Genomic DNA, 13,294 nt, shown 5'->3' on the forward strand with positions numbered 1-13,294 from the left:
CACGGGAAGTGAATTAAATTACATTTTTAGGCCTTTATTGTTCAATCAAAAATGCCCAATTTTTGACAAAAGAGATAACCACCCCCCCTTACGACATGCTTCAGAAACTAAAAAAATGGTCCGTTTTCAAATGTTGCGTCTTTGAACTAAAATTCACATTCGTACGTGGATAATCACTTTTAGAGATAAAATGAGCTGTTTAAAGTGATTTTCATGCTTCCAGGGGCCCTGAACGCAAGATTTGTGGAATGGGTAAACGTGAATGAAAATGGCCAATTTACTCACTCTGAGGCCTTAAAAAGTGTTTATCCACCTCAGGAAGTGAAATAAATAACATTTGGAGGCCTTTATTGTTCAATCAAAAATGCCAAATTTTTGACGAAAGAGATAACCACCCCCCCTTACGACATGCTTCAGAAACTAAAAAAATGGTCCGTTTTCAAATGTTGCGTCTTGGAACTAAAATTCACATTTGTACGTGGATAATCACTTTTAGAGATAAAATGAGATGTTTAAAGTGATTTGCATGCTTCCAGGGGCCCTGAACGCAAGATTTGTGAAATGGGTAAACGTGAATGAAAATGGCCAATTTACTCACTCTGAGGCCTTAAAAAGTGTTTCTCCACCACGGGAAGTGAATTAAATTACATTTTTAGGCCTTTATTGTTCAATCAAAAAATGCCCAATTTTTGACAAAAGAGATAACCACCCCCCTTACGACATGCTTCAGAAACTAAAAAAATGGTCCGTTTTCAAATGTTGCGTCTTTGAACTAAAATTCACATTTGTACGTGGATAATCACTTTTAGAGATAAAATGAGATGTTTAAAGTGATTTTCATGCTTCCAGGGGATATGAACACAAAATTTGTGGAATGGGTAAACGTGAATGAAAAGGGCCAATTTACTCACTCTGAGGCCTTAAAAAGTGTTTCTCCACCACGGGAAGTGAATTAAATTACATTTTTAGGCCTTTATTGTTCAATCAAAAATGCCCAATTTTTGACAAAAGAGATAACCACCCCCCCTTACGACATGCTTCAGAAACTAAAAAAATGGTCCGTTTTCAAATGTTGCGTCTTTGAACTAAAATTCACATTTGTTCGTGGATAATCACTTTTAGAGATAAAATGAGATGTTTAAAGTGATTTTCATGCTTCCAGGGGCCCTGAATGCAAGATTTGTGGAATGGGTAAACGTGAATGAAAATGGCCAATTTACTCACTCTGAGGCCTTAAAAAGTGTTTCTCCACCACTGGAAGTGAATTAAATAACATTTTTAGGCCTTTATTGTTCAATCAAAAATGCCCAATTTTTGACAAAAGAGATAACCACCCCCCCTTACGCCATGCTTCAGAAACTAAAAAAATTGTCAGTTTTCAAATGTTGCGTCTTTGAACTAAAATTCACATTTGTTCGTGGATAATCACTTTTAGAGATAAAATGAGATGTTTAAAGTGATTTTCATGCTTCCAGGGGCCCTGAACGCAAAATTTGTGGAATGGGTAAACGTGAATGAAAATGGCCAATTTACTCACTCTGAGGCCTTAAAAAGTGTTTCTCCACCACGGGAAGTGAAATAAATAACATTTGGAGGCCTTTATTGTTCAATCAAAAATGCCCAATTTTTGACGAAAGAGATAACCACCCCCCCCCTTACGACATGCTTCAGAAACTAAAAAAATGGTCCGTTTTCAAATGTTGCGTATTTGAACTAAAATTCACATTTGTACGTGGATAATCACTTTTAGAGATAAAATGAGATGTTTAAAGTGATTTTCATGCTTCCAGGGGCCCTGAACGCAAGATTTGTGGAATGGGTAAACGTGAATGAAAATGGCCAATTTACTCACTCTGAGGCCTTAAAAAGTGTTTATCCACCTCGGGAAGTGAAATAAATAACATTTGGAGGCCTTTATTGTTCAATCAAAAATGCCCATTTTTGACGAAAGAGATAACCACCCCCCCTTACGACATGCTTCAGAAACTAAAAAAATGGTCCGTTTTCAAATGTTGCGTCTTTGAACTAAAATTCACATTTGTACGTGGATAATCACTTTTAGAGATAAAATGAGATGTTTAAAGTGATTTGCATGCTTCCAGGGGCCCTGAACGCAAGATTTGTGGAATGGGTAAACGTGAATGAAAATGGCCAATTTACTCACTCTGAGGCCTTAAAAAGTGTTTCTCCACCACGGGAAGTGAATTAAATTACATTTTTAGGCCTTTATTGTTCAATCAAAAATGCCCAATTTTTGACAAAAGAGATAACCACCCCCCTTACGACATGCTTCAGAAACTAAAAAAATGGTCCGTTTTCAAATGTTGCGTCTTTGAACTAAAATTCACATTTGTACGTGGATAATCACTTTTAGAGATAAAATGAGATGTCTAAAGTGATTTTCATGCTTCCAGGGGATATGAACGCAAAATTTGTGGAATGGGTAAACGTGAATGAAAAGGGCCAATTTACTCACTCTGAGGCCTTAAAAAGTGTTTCTCCACCACGGGAAGTGAAATAAATAACATTTGGAGGCCTTTATTGTTCAATCAAAAATGCCCAATTTTTGACAAAAGAGATAACCACCCCCCCTCACGACATGCTTCAGAAACTAAAAAAATGGTCCGTTTTCAAATGTTGCGTCTTTGAACTAAAATTCACATTTGTACGTGGATAATCACTTTTAGAGATCAAATGAGATGTTTAAAGTGATTTTCATGCTTCCAGGGGCCCTGAACGCAAAATTTGTGGAATGGGTAAACGTGAATGAAAATGGCCAATTTACTCACTCTCAGGCCTTAAAAAGTGTTTATCCACATCGGGAATTGAAATAAATAACATTTGGAGGCCTTTATTGTTCAATCAAAAATGCCCAATTTTTGACAAAAGAGATAACCACCCCCCCTTACGACATGCTTCAGAAACTAAAAAAATGGTCCGTTTTCAAATGTTGCGTCTTTGAACTAAAATTCACATTTGTACGTGAATAATCACTTTTAGAGATAAAATGAGATGTTTAAAGTGATTTGCATGCTTCCAGGGGCCCTGAACGCAAGATTTGTGGAATGGGTAAACGTGAATGAAAAGGGCCAATTTACTCACTCTGAGGCCTTAAAAAGTGTTTCTCCACCACGGGAAGTGAATTAAATTACATTTTTAGGCCTTTATTGTTCAATCAAAAATGCCCAATTTTTGACAAAAGAGATAACCACCCCCCCTTACGACATGCTTCAGAAACTAAAAAAATGGTCCGTTTTCAAATGTTGCGTCTTTGAACTAAAATTCACATTCGTACGTGGATAATCACTTTTAGAGATAAAATGAGCTGTTTAAAGTGATTTTCATGCTTCCAGGGGCCCTGAACGCAAGATTTGTGGAATGGGTAAACGTGAATGAAAATGGCCAATTTACTCACTCTGAGGCCTTAAAAAGTGTTTATCCACCTCAGTAAGTGAAATAAATAACATTTGGAGGCCTTTATTGTTCAATCAAAAATGCCAAATTTTTGACGAAAGAGATAACCACCCCCCCTTACGACATGCTTCAGAAACTAAAAAAATGGTCCGTTTTCAAATGTTGCGTCTTTGAACTAAAATTCACATTTGTACGTGGATAATCACTTTTAGAGATAAAATGAGATGTTTAAAGTGATTTGCATGCTTCCAGGGGCCCTGAACGCAAGATTTGTGAAATGGGTAAACGTGAATGAAAATGGCCAATTTACTCACTCTGAGGCCTTAAAAAGTGTTTCTCCACCACGGGAAGTGAATTAAATTACATTTTTAGGCCTTTATTGTTCAATCAAAAAATGCCCAATTTTTGACAAAAGAGATAACCACCCCCCTTACGACATGCTTCAGAAACTAAAAAAATGGTCCGTTTTCAAATGTTGCGTCTTTGAACTAAAATTCACATTTGTACGTGGATAATCACTTTTAGAGATAAAATGAGATGTTTAAAGTGATTTTCATGCTTCCAGGGGATATGAACGCAAAATTTGTGGAATGGGTAAACGTGAATGAAAAGGGCCAATTTACTCACTCTGAGGCCTTAAAAAGTGTTTCTCCACCACGGGAAGTGAAATAAATAATATTTGGAGGCCTTTATTGTTCAATCAAAAATGCCCAATTTTTGACGAAAGAGATAACCACCCCCCCTTACGACATGCTTCAGAAACAAAAAAAATGGTCTGTTTTCAAATGTTGCGTCTTTGAACTAAAATTCACATTTGTACGTGGATAATCACTTTTAGAGATAAAATGAGATATTTAAAGTGATTTTCATGCTTCCAGGGGCCCTGAACGAAAGATTTGTGGAATGGGTAAACGTGAATGAAAATGGCCAATTTACTCACTCTGAGGCCTTAAAAAGTGTTTCTCCACCTCGGGAAGTGAAATAAATAACATTTGGAGGCCTTTATTGTTCAATCAAAAATGCCCAATTTTTGACGAAAGAGATAACCACCCCCCCTTACGACATGCTTCAGAAACTAAAAAAATGGTCCGTTTTCAAATGTTGCGTCTTTGAACTAAAATTCACATTTGTACGTGGATAATCACTTTTAGAGATAAAATGAGATGTTTAAAGTGATTTTCATGCTTCCAGGGGATATGAACGCAAAATTTGTAGAATGGGTAAACGTGAATGAAAAGGGCCAATTTACTCACTCTGAGGCCTTAAAAAGTGTTTCTCCACCACAGGAAATGAAATAAATAACATTTGGAGGCCTTTATTGTTCAATCAAAAATGCCTGATTTTTGACGAAAGAGATAACCACCCCCCCTTACGACATGCTCCAGAAACTAAAAAAATGTGCCGTTTTCAAATGTTGCGTCTTTGAACTAAAATTCACATTTGTACGTGGATAATCACTTTTAGAGATAAAATGAGATGTTTAAAGTGATTTGCATGCTTCCAGGGGCCCTGAACGCAAGATTTGTGGAATGGGTAAACGTGAATGAAAATGGCCAATTTACTCACTCTGAGGCCTTAAAAAGTGTTTATCCACCTCGGGAAGTGAAATAAATAACATTTGGAGGCCTTTATTGTTCAATCAAAAATGCTCAATTTTTGACGAAAGAGATAACCACCCCCCCCTTACGACATGCTTCAGAAACTAAAAAAATGGTCCGTTTTCAAATGTTGCGTCTTTGAACTAAAATTCACATTTGTACGTGGATAATCACTTTTAGAGATAAAATGAGATGTTTAAAGTGATTTGCATGCTTCCAGGGGCCCTGAACGCAAGATTTGTGGAATGGGTAAACGTGAATGAAAAGGGCCAATTTACTCACTCTGAGGCCTTAAAAAGTGTTTCTCCACCACGGGAAGTGAATTAAATTACATTTTTAGGCCTTTATTGTTCAATCAAAAATGCCCAATTTTTGACAAAAGAGATAACCACCCCCCTTACGACATGCTTCAGAAACTAAAAAAATGGTCCGTTTTCAAATGTTGCGTCTTTGAACTAAAATTCACATTCGTACATGGATAATCATTTTTAGAGATAAAATGAGCTGTTTAAAGTGATTTTCATGCTTCCAGGGGCCCTGAACGCAAGATTTGTGGAATGGGTAAACGTGAATGAAAATGGCCAATTTACTCACTCTGAGGCCTTAAAAAGTGTTTATCCACCTCGGGAAGTGAAATAAATGACATTTGGAGGCCTTTATTGTTCAATCAAAAATGCCAAATTTTTGACGAAAGAGATAACCACCCCCCCTTACGACATGCTTCAGAAACTAAAAAAATGGTCCGTTTTCAAATGTTGCGTCTTTGAACTAAAATTCACATTTGTACGTGGATAATCACTTTTAGAGATAAAATGAGATGTTTAAAGTGATTTGCATGCTTCCAGGGGCCCTGAACGCAAGATTTGTGGAATGGGTAAACGTGAATGAAAATGGCCAATTTACTCACTCTGAGGCCTTAAAAAGTGTTTCTCCACCGCGGGAAGTGAATTAAATTACATTTTTAGGCCTTTATTGTTCAATCAAAAATGCCCAATTTTTTACAAAAGAGATAACCACCCCCCCTTACGACATGCTTCAGAAACTAAAAAAATGGTCCGTTTTCAAATGTTGCGTCTTTGAACTAAAATTCACATTTGTACGTGGATAATCACTTTTAGAGATCAAATGAGATGTTTAAAGTGATTTTCATGCTTCCAGGGGCCCTGAACGCAAAATTTGTGGAATGGGTAAACGTGAATGAAAATGGCCAATTTACTCACTCTGAGGCCTTAAAAAGTGTTTATCCACCTCGGGAAGTGAAATAAATAACATTTGGAGGCCTTTATTGTTCAATCAAAAATGCCCAATTTTTGACAAAAGAGATAACCACCCCCCCTTACGACATGCTTCAGAAACTAAAAAAATGGTCCGTTTTCAAATGTTGCGTCTTTGAACTAAAATTCACATTTGTACGTGGATAATCACTTTTAGAGATAAAATGAGATGTTTAAAGTGATGTGCATGCTTCCAGGGTCCCTGAACGCAAGATTTGTGGAATGGGTAAACGTGAATGAAAAGGGCCAATTTACTCACTCTGAGGCCTTAAAAAGTGTTTCTCCACCACGGGAAGTGAATTAAATTACATTTTTAGGCCTTTATTGTTCAATCAAAAATGCCCAATTTTTGACAAAAGAGATAACCACCCCCCCTTACGACATGCTTCAGAAACTAAAAAAATGGTCCGTTTTCAAATGTTGCGTCTTTGAACTAAAATTCACATTTGTTCGTGGATAATCACTTTTAGAGATAAAATGAGATGTTTAAAGTGATTTTCATGCTTCCAGGGGCCCTGAACGCAAGATTTGTGGAATGGGTAAACGTGAATGAAAATGGCCAATTTACTCACTCTGAGGCCTTAAAAAGTGTTTCTCCACCACGGGAAGTGAATTAAATTACATTTTTAGGCCTTTATTGTTCAATCAAAAATGCCCAATTTTTGACAAAAGAGATAACCACCCCCCTTACGACATGCTTCAGAAACTAAAAAAATGGTCCGTTTTCAAATGTTGCGTCTTTGAACTAAAATTCACATTCGTACATGGATAATCATTTTTAGAGATAAAATGAGCTGTTTAAAGTGATTTTCATGCTTCCAGGGGCCCTGAACGCAAGATTTGTGGAATGGGTAAACGTGAATGAAAATGGCCAATTTACTCACTCTGAGGCCTTAAAAAGTGTTTATCCACCTCGGGAAGTGAAATAAATGACATTTGGAGGCCTTTATTGTTCAATCAAAAATGCCAAATTTTTGACGAAAGAGATAACCACCCCCCCTTACGACATGCTTCAGAAACTAAAAAAATGGTCCATTTTCAAATGTTGCGTCTTTGAACTAAAATTCACATTTGTACGTGGATAATCACTTTTAGAGATAAAATGAGATGTTTAAAGTGATTTGCATGCTTCCAGGGGCCCTGAACGCAAGATTTGTGGAATGGGTAAACGTGAATGAAAATGGCCAATTTACTCACTCTGAGGCCTTAAAAAGTGTTTCTCCACCACGGGAAGTGAATTAAATTACATTTTTAGGCCTTTATTGTTCAATCAAAAATGCCCAATTTTTTACAAAAGAGATAACCACCCCCCCTTACGACATGCTTCAGAAACTAAAAAAATGGTCCGTTTTCAAATGTTGCGTCTTTGAACTAAAATTCACATTTGTACGTGGATAATCACTTTTAGAGATCAAATGAGATGTTTAAAGTGATTTTCATGCTTCCAGGGGCCCTGAACGCAAAATTTGTGGAATGGGTAAACGTGAATGAAAATGGCCAATTTACTCACTCTGAGGCCTTAAAAAGTGTTTATCCACCTCGGGAAGTGAAATAAATAACATTTGGAGGCCTTTATTGTTCAATCAAAAATGCCCAATTTTTGACAAAAGAGATAACCACCCCCCCTTACGACATGCTTCAGAAACTAAAAAAATGGTCCGTTTTCAAATGTTGCGTCTTTGAACTAAAATTCACATTTGTACGTGGATAATCACTTTTAGAGATAAAATGAGATGTTTAAAGTGATGTGCATGCTTCCAGGGTCCCTGAACGCAAGATTTGTGGAATGGGTAAACGTGAATGAAAAGGGCCAATTTACTCACTCTGAGGCCTTAAAAAGTGTTTCTCCACCACGGGAAGTGAATTAAATTACATTTTTAGGCCTTTATTGTTCAATCAAAAATGCCCAATTTTTGACAAAAGAGATAACCACCCCCCCTTACGACATGCTTCAGAAACTAAAAAAATGGTCCGTTTTCAAATGTTGCGTCTTTGAACTAAAATTCACATTTGTTCGTGGATAATCACTTTTAGAGATAAAATGAGATGTTTAAAGTGATTTTCATGCTTCCAGGGGCCCTGAACGCAAGATTTGTGGAATGGGTAAACGTGAATGAAAATGGCCAATTTACTCACTCTGAGGCCTTAAAAAGTGTTTCTCCACCACTGGAAGTGAATTAAATAACATTTTTAGGCCTTTATTGTTCAATCAAAAATGCCCAATTTTTGACAAAAGAGATAACCACCCCCCCTTACGCCATGCTTCAGAAACTAAAAAAATGGTCAGTTTTCAAATGTTGCGTCTTTGAACTAAAATTCACATTTGTTCGTGGATAATCACTTTTAGAGACAAAATGAGATGTTTAAAGTGATTTTCATGCTTCCAGGGGCCCTGAACGCAAAATTTGTGGAATGGGTAAACTTGAATGAAAATGGCCAATTTACTCACTCTGAGGCCTTAAAAAGTGTTTCTCCACCACGGGAAGTGAAATAAATAACATTTGGAGGCCTTTATTGTTCAATCAAAAATGCCCAATTTTTGACGAAAGAGATAACCACCCCCCCTTACGACATGCTTCAGAAACTAAAAAAATGGTCCGTTTTCAAATGTTGCGTCTTTGAACTAAAATTCACATTTGTACGTGGATAATCACTTTTAGAGATAAAATGAGATGTTTAAAGTGATTTGCATGCTTCCAGGGGCCCTGAACGCAAGATTTGTGGAATGGGTAAACGTGAATGAAAATGGCCAATTTACTCACTCTGAGGCCTTAAAAAGTGTTTCTCCACCACGGGAAGTGAATTAAATTACATTTTTAGGCCTTTATTGTTCAATCAAAAATGCCCAATTTTTGACAAAAGAGATAACCACCCCCCCTTACGACATGCTTCAGAAACTAAAAAAAGGTCCGTTTTCAAATGTTGCGTCTTTGAACTAAAATTCACATTTGTACGTGGATAATCACTTTTAGAGATAAAATGAGATGTTTAAAGTGATTTTCATGCTTCCAGGGGCCCTGAACGCAAAATTTGTGGAATGGGTAAACGTGAATGAAAAGGGCCAATTTACTCACTCTGAGGCCTTAAAAAGTGTTTCTCCACCACGGGAAGTGAAATAAATAACATTTGGAGGCCTTTATTGTTCAATCAAAAATGCCCAATTTTTGACAAAAGAGATAACCACCCCCCCTTACAACATGCTTCAGAAACTAAAAAAATGGTCCGTTTTCAAATGTTGCGTCTTTGAACTAAAATTCACATTTGTACGTGGATAATCACTTTTAGAGATAAAATGAGATTTTTAAAGTGATTTGCATGCTTCCAGGGTCCCTGAACGCAAGATTTGTGGAATGGGTAAACGTGAATGAAAAGGGCCAATTTACTCACTCTGAGGCCTTAAAAAGTGTTTCTCCACCACGGGAAGTGAATTAAATTACATTTTTAGGCCTTTATTGTTCAATAAAAAATGCCCAATTTTTGACAAAAGAGATAACCACCCCCCCTTACGACATGCTTCAGAAACTAAAAAAATGGTCCGTTTTCAAATGTTGCGTCTTTGAACTAAAATTCACATTTGTTCGTGGATAATCACTTTTAGAGATAAAATGAGATGTTTAAAGTGATTTTCATGCTTCCAGGGGCCCTGAACGCAAGATTTGTGGAATGGGTAAACGTGAATGAAAATGGCCAATTTACTCACTCTGAGGCCTTAAAAAGTGTTTATCCACCTCGGGAAGTGAAATAAATAACATTTGGAGGCCTTTATTGTTCAATCAAAAACGCCAAATTTTTGACGAAAGAGATAACCACCCCCCCTTACGACATGCTTCAGAAACTAAAAAAATGGTCCGTTTTCAAATGTTGCGTCTTTGAACTAAAATTCACATTTGTACGTGGATAATCACTTTTAGAGATAAAATGAGATGTTTAAAGTGATTTGCATGCTTCCAGGGGCCCTGAACGCAAGATTTGTGGAATGGGTAAACGTGAATGAAAATGGCCAATTTACTCATTCTGAGGCCTTAAAAAGTGTTTCTCCACCACGGGAAGTGAAATAAATAACATTTGGAGGCCTTTATTGTTCAATCAAAAATGCCCAATTTTTGACAAAAGAGATAACCACCCCCCCTTACGACATGCTTCAGAAACTAAAAAAATGGTCCGTTTTCAAATGTTGCGTCTTTGAACTAAAATTCACATTTGTACGTGGATAATCACTTTTAGAGATAAAATGAGATGTTTAAAGTGATGTGCATGCCTCCAGGGTCCCTGAACGCAAGATTTGTGGAATGGGTAAACGTGAATGAAAAGGGCCAATTTACTCACTCTGAGGCCTTAAAAAGTGTTTCTCCACCACGGGAAGTGAATTAAATTACATTTTTAGGCCTTTATTGTTCAATCAAAAATGCCCAATTTTTGACAAAAGAGATAACCACCCCCCCTTACGACATGCTTCAGAAACTAAAAAAATGGTCCGTTTTCAAATGTTGCGTCTTTGAACTAAAATTCACATTTGTTCGTGGATAATCACTTTTAGAGATAAAATGAGATGTTTAAAGTGATTTTCATGCTTCCAGGGGCCCTGAACGCAAGATTTGTGGAATGGGTAAACGTGAATGAAAATGGCCAATTTACTCACTCTGAGGCCTTAAAAAGTGTTTCTCCACCACTGGAAGTGAATTAAATAACATTTTTAGGCCTTTATTGTTCAATCAAAAATGCCCAATTTTTGACAAAAGAGATAACCACCCCCCCTTACGCCATGCTTCAGAAACAAAAAAAATGGTCAGTTTTCAAATGTTGCGTCTTTGAACTAAAATTCACATTTGTTCGTGGATAATCACTTTTAGAGATAAAATGAGATGTTTAAAGTGATTTTCATGCTTCCAGGGGCCCTGAACGCAAAATTTGTGGAATGGGTAAACGTGAATGAAAATGGCCAATTTACTCACTCTGAGGCCTTAAAAAGTGTTTCTCCACCACGGGAAGTGAAATAAATAACATTTGGAGGCCTTTATTGTTCAATCAAAAATGCCCAATTTTTGACGAAAGAGATAACCACCCCCCCCACGACATGCTTCAGAAACTAAAAAAATGGTCCGTTTTCAAATGTTGCGTATTTGAACTAAAATTCACATTTGTACGTGGATAATCACTTTTAGAGATAAAATGAGATGTTTAAAGTGATTTTCATGCTTCCAGGGGCCCTGAACGCAAGATTTGTGGAATGGGTAAACGTGAATGAAAATGGCCAATTTACTCACTCTGAGGCCTTAAAAAGTGTTTATCCACCTCGGGAAGTGAAATAAATAACATTTGGAGGCCTTTATTGTTCAATCAAAAATGCCCAATTTTTGACGAAAGAGATAACCACCCCCCCTTACGACATGCTTCAGAAACTAAAAAAATGGTCCGTTTTCAAATGTTGCGTCTTTGAACTAAAATTCACATTTGTACGTGGATAATCACTTTTAGAGATAAAATTAGATGTTTAAAGTGATTTTCATGCTTCCAGGGGATATGAACGCAAAATTTGTGGAATGGGTAAACGTGAATGAAAAGGGCCAATTTATTCACTCTGAGGCCTTAAAAAGTGTTTCTCCACCACGGGAAGTGAAATAAATAATATTTGGAGGCCTTTATTGTTCAATCAAAAATGCCCAATTTTTGACAAAAGAGATAACCACCCCCCCTTACGACATGCTTCAGAAACTAAAAAAATGGTCCGTTTTCAAATGTTGCGTCTTTGAACTAAAATTCACATTTGTACATGGATAATCACTTTTAGAGATAAAATGAGATGTTTAAAGTGATTTGCATGCTTCTAGGGTCCCTGAACGCAAGATTTGTGGAATGGGTAAACGTGAATGAAAAGGGCCAATTGACTCACTCTGAGGCCTTAAAAAGTGTTTCTCCACCACGGGAAGTGAATTAAATTACATTTTTAGGCCTTTATTGTTCAATCAAAAATGCCCAATTTTTGACAAAAGAGATAACCACCCCCCCTTACGACATGCTTCAGAAACTAAAAAAATGGTCCGTTTTCAAATGTTGCGTCTTTGAACTAAAATTCACATTTGTTCGTGGATAATCACTTTTAGAGATAAAATGAGATGTTTAAAGTGATTTTCATGCTTCCAGGGGCCCTGAATGCAAGATTTGTGGAATGGGTAAACGTGAATGAAAATGGCCAATTTACTCACTCTGAGGCCTTAAAAAGTGTTTCTCCACCACTGGAAGTGAATTAAATAACATTTTTAGGCCTTTATTGTTCAATCAAAAATGCCCAATTTTTGACAAAAGAGATAACCACCCCCCCTTACGCCATGCTTCAGAAACTAAAAAAATGGTCAGTTTTCAAATGTTGCGTCTTTGAACTAAAATTCACATTTGTTCGTGGATAATCACTTTTAGAGATAAAATGAGATGTTTAAAGTGATTTTCATGCTTCCAGGGGCCCTGAACGCAAAATTTGTGGAATGGGTAAACGTGAATGAAAATGGCCAATTTACTCACTCTGAGGCCTTAAAAAGTGTTTCTCCACCACGGGAAGTGAAATAAATAACATTTGGAGGCCTTTATTGTTCAATCAAAAATGCCCAATTTTTGACGAAAGAGATAACCACCCCCCCCCCTTACGACATGCTTCAGAAACTAAAAAAATGGTCCGTTTTCAAATGTTGCGTATTTGAACTAAAATTCACATTTGTACGTGGATAATCACTTTTAGAGATAAAATGAGATGTTTAAAGTGATTTTCATGCTTCCAGGGGCCCTGAACGCAAGATTTGTGGAATGGGTAAACGTGAATGAAAATGGCCAATTTACTCACTCTGAGGCCTTAAAAAGTGTTTATCCACCTCGGGAAGTGAAATAAATAACATTTGGAGGCCTTTATTGTTCAATCAAAAATGCCAAATTTTGGATGAAAGAGATAACCACCCCCCCTTACGACATGCTTCAGAAACTAAAAAAATGGTCCGTTTTCAAATGTTGCGTCTTTGAACT

Source organism: Triturus cristatus, chromosome 12, assembly GCF_964204655.1.
Source record: "Triturus cristatus chromosome 12, aTriCri1.1, whole genome shotgun sequence".
In the NCBI taxonomy this organism is placed as follows: Eukaryota; Metazoa; Chordata; class Amphibia; order Caudata; family Salamandridae; genus Triturus; species Triturus cristatus.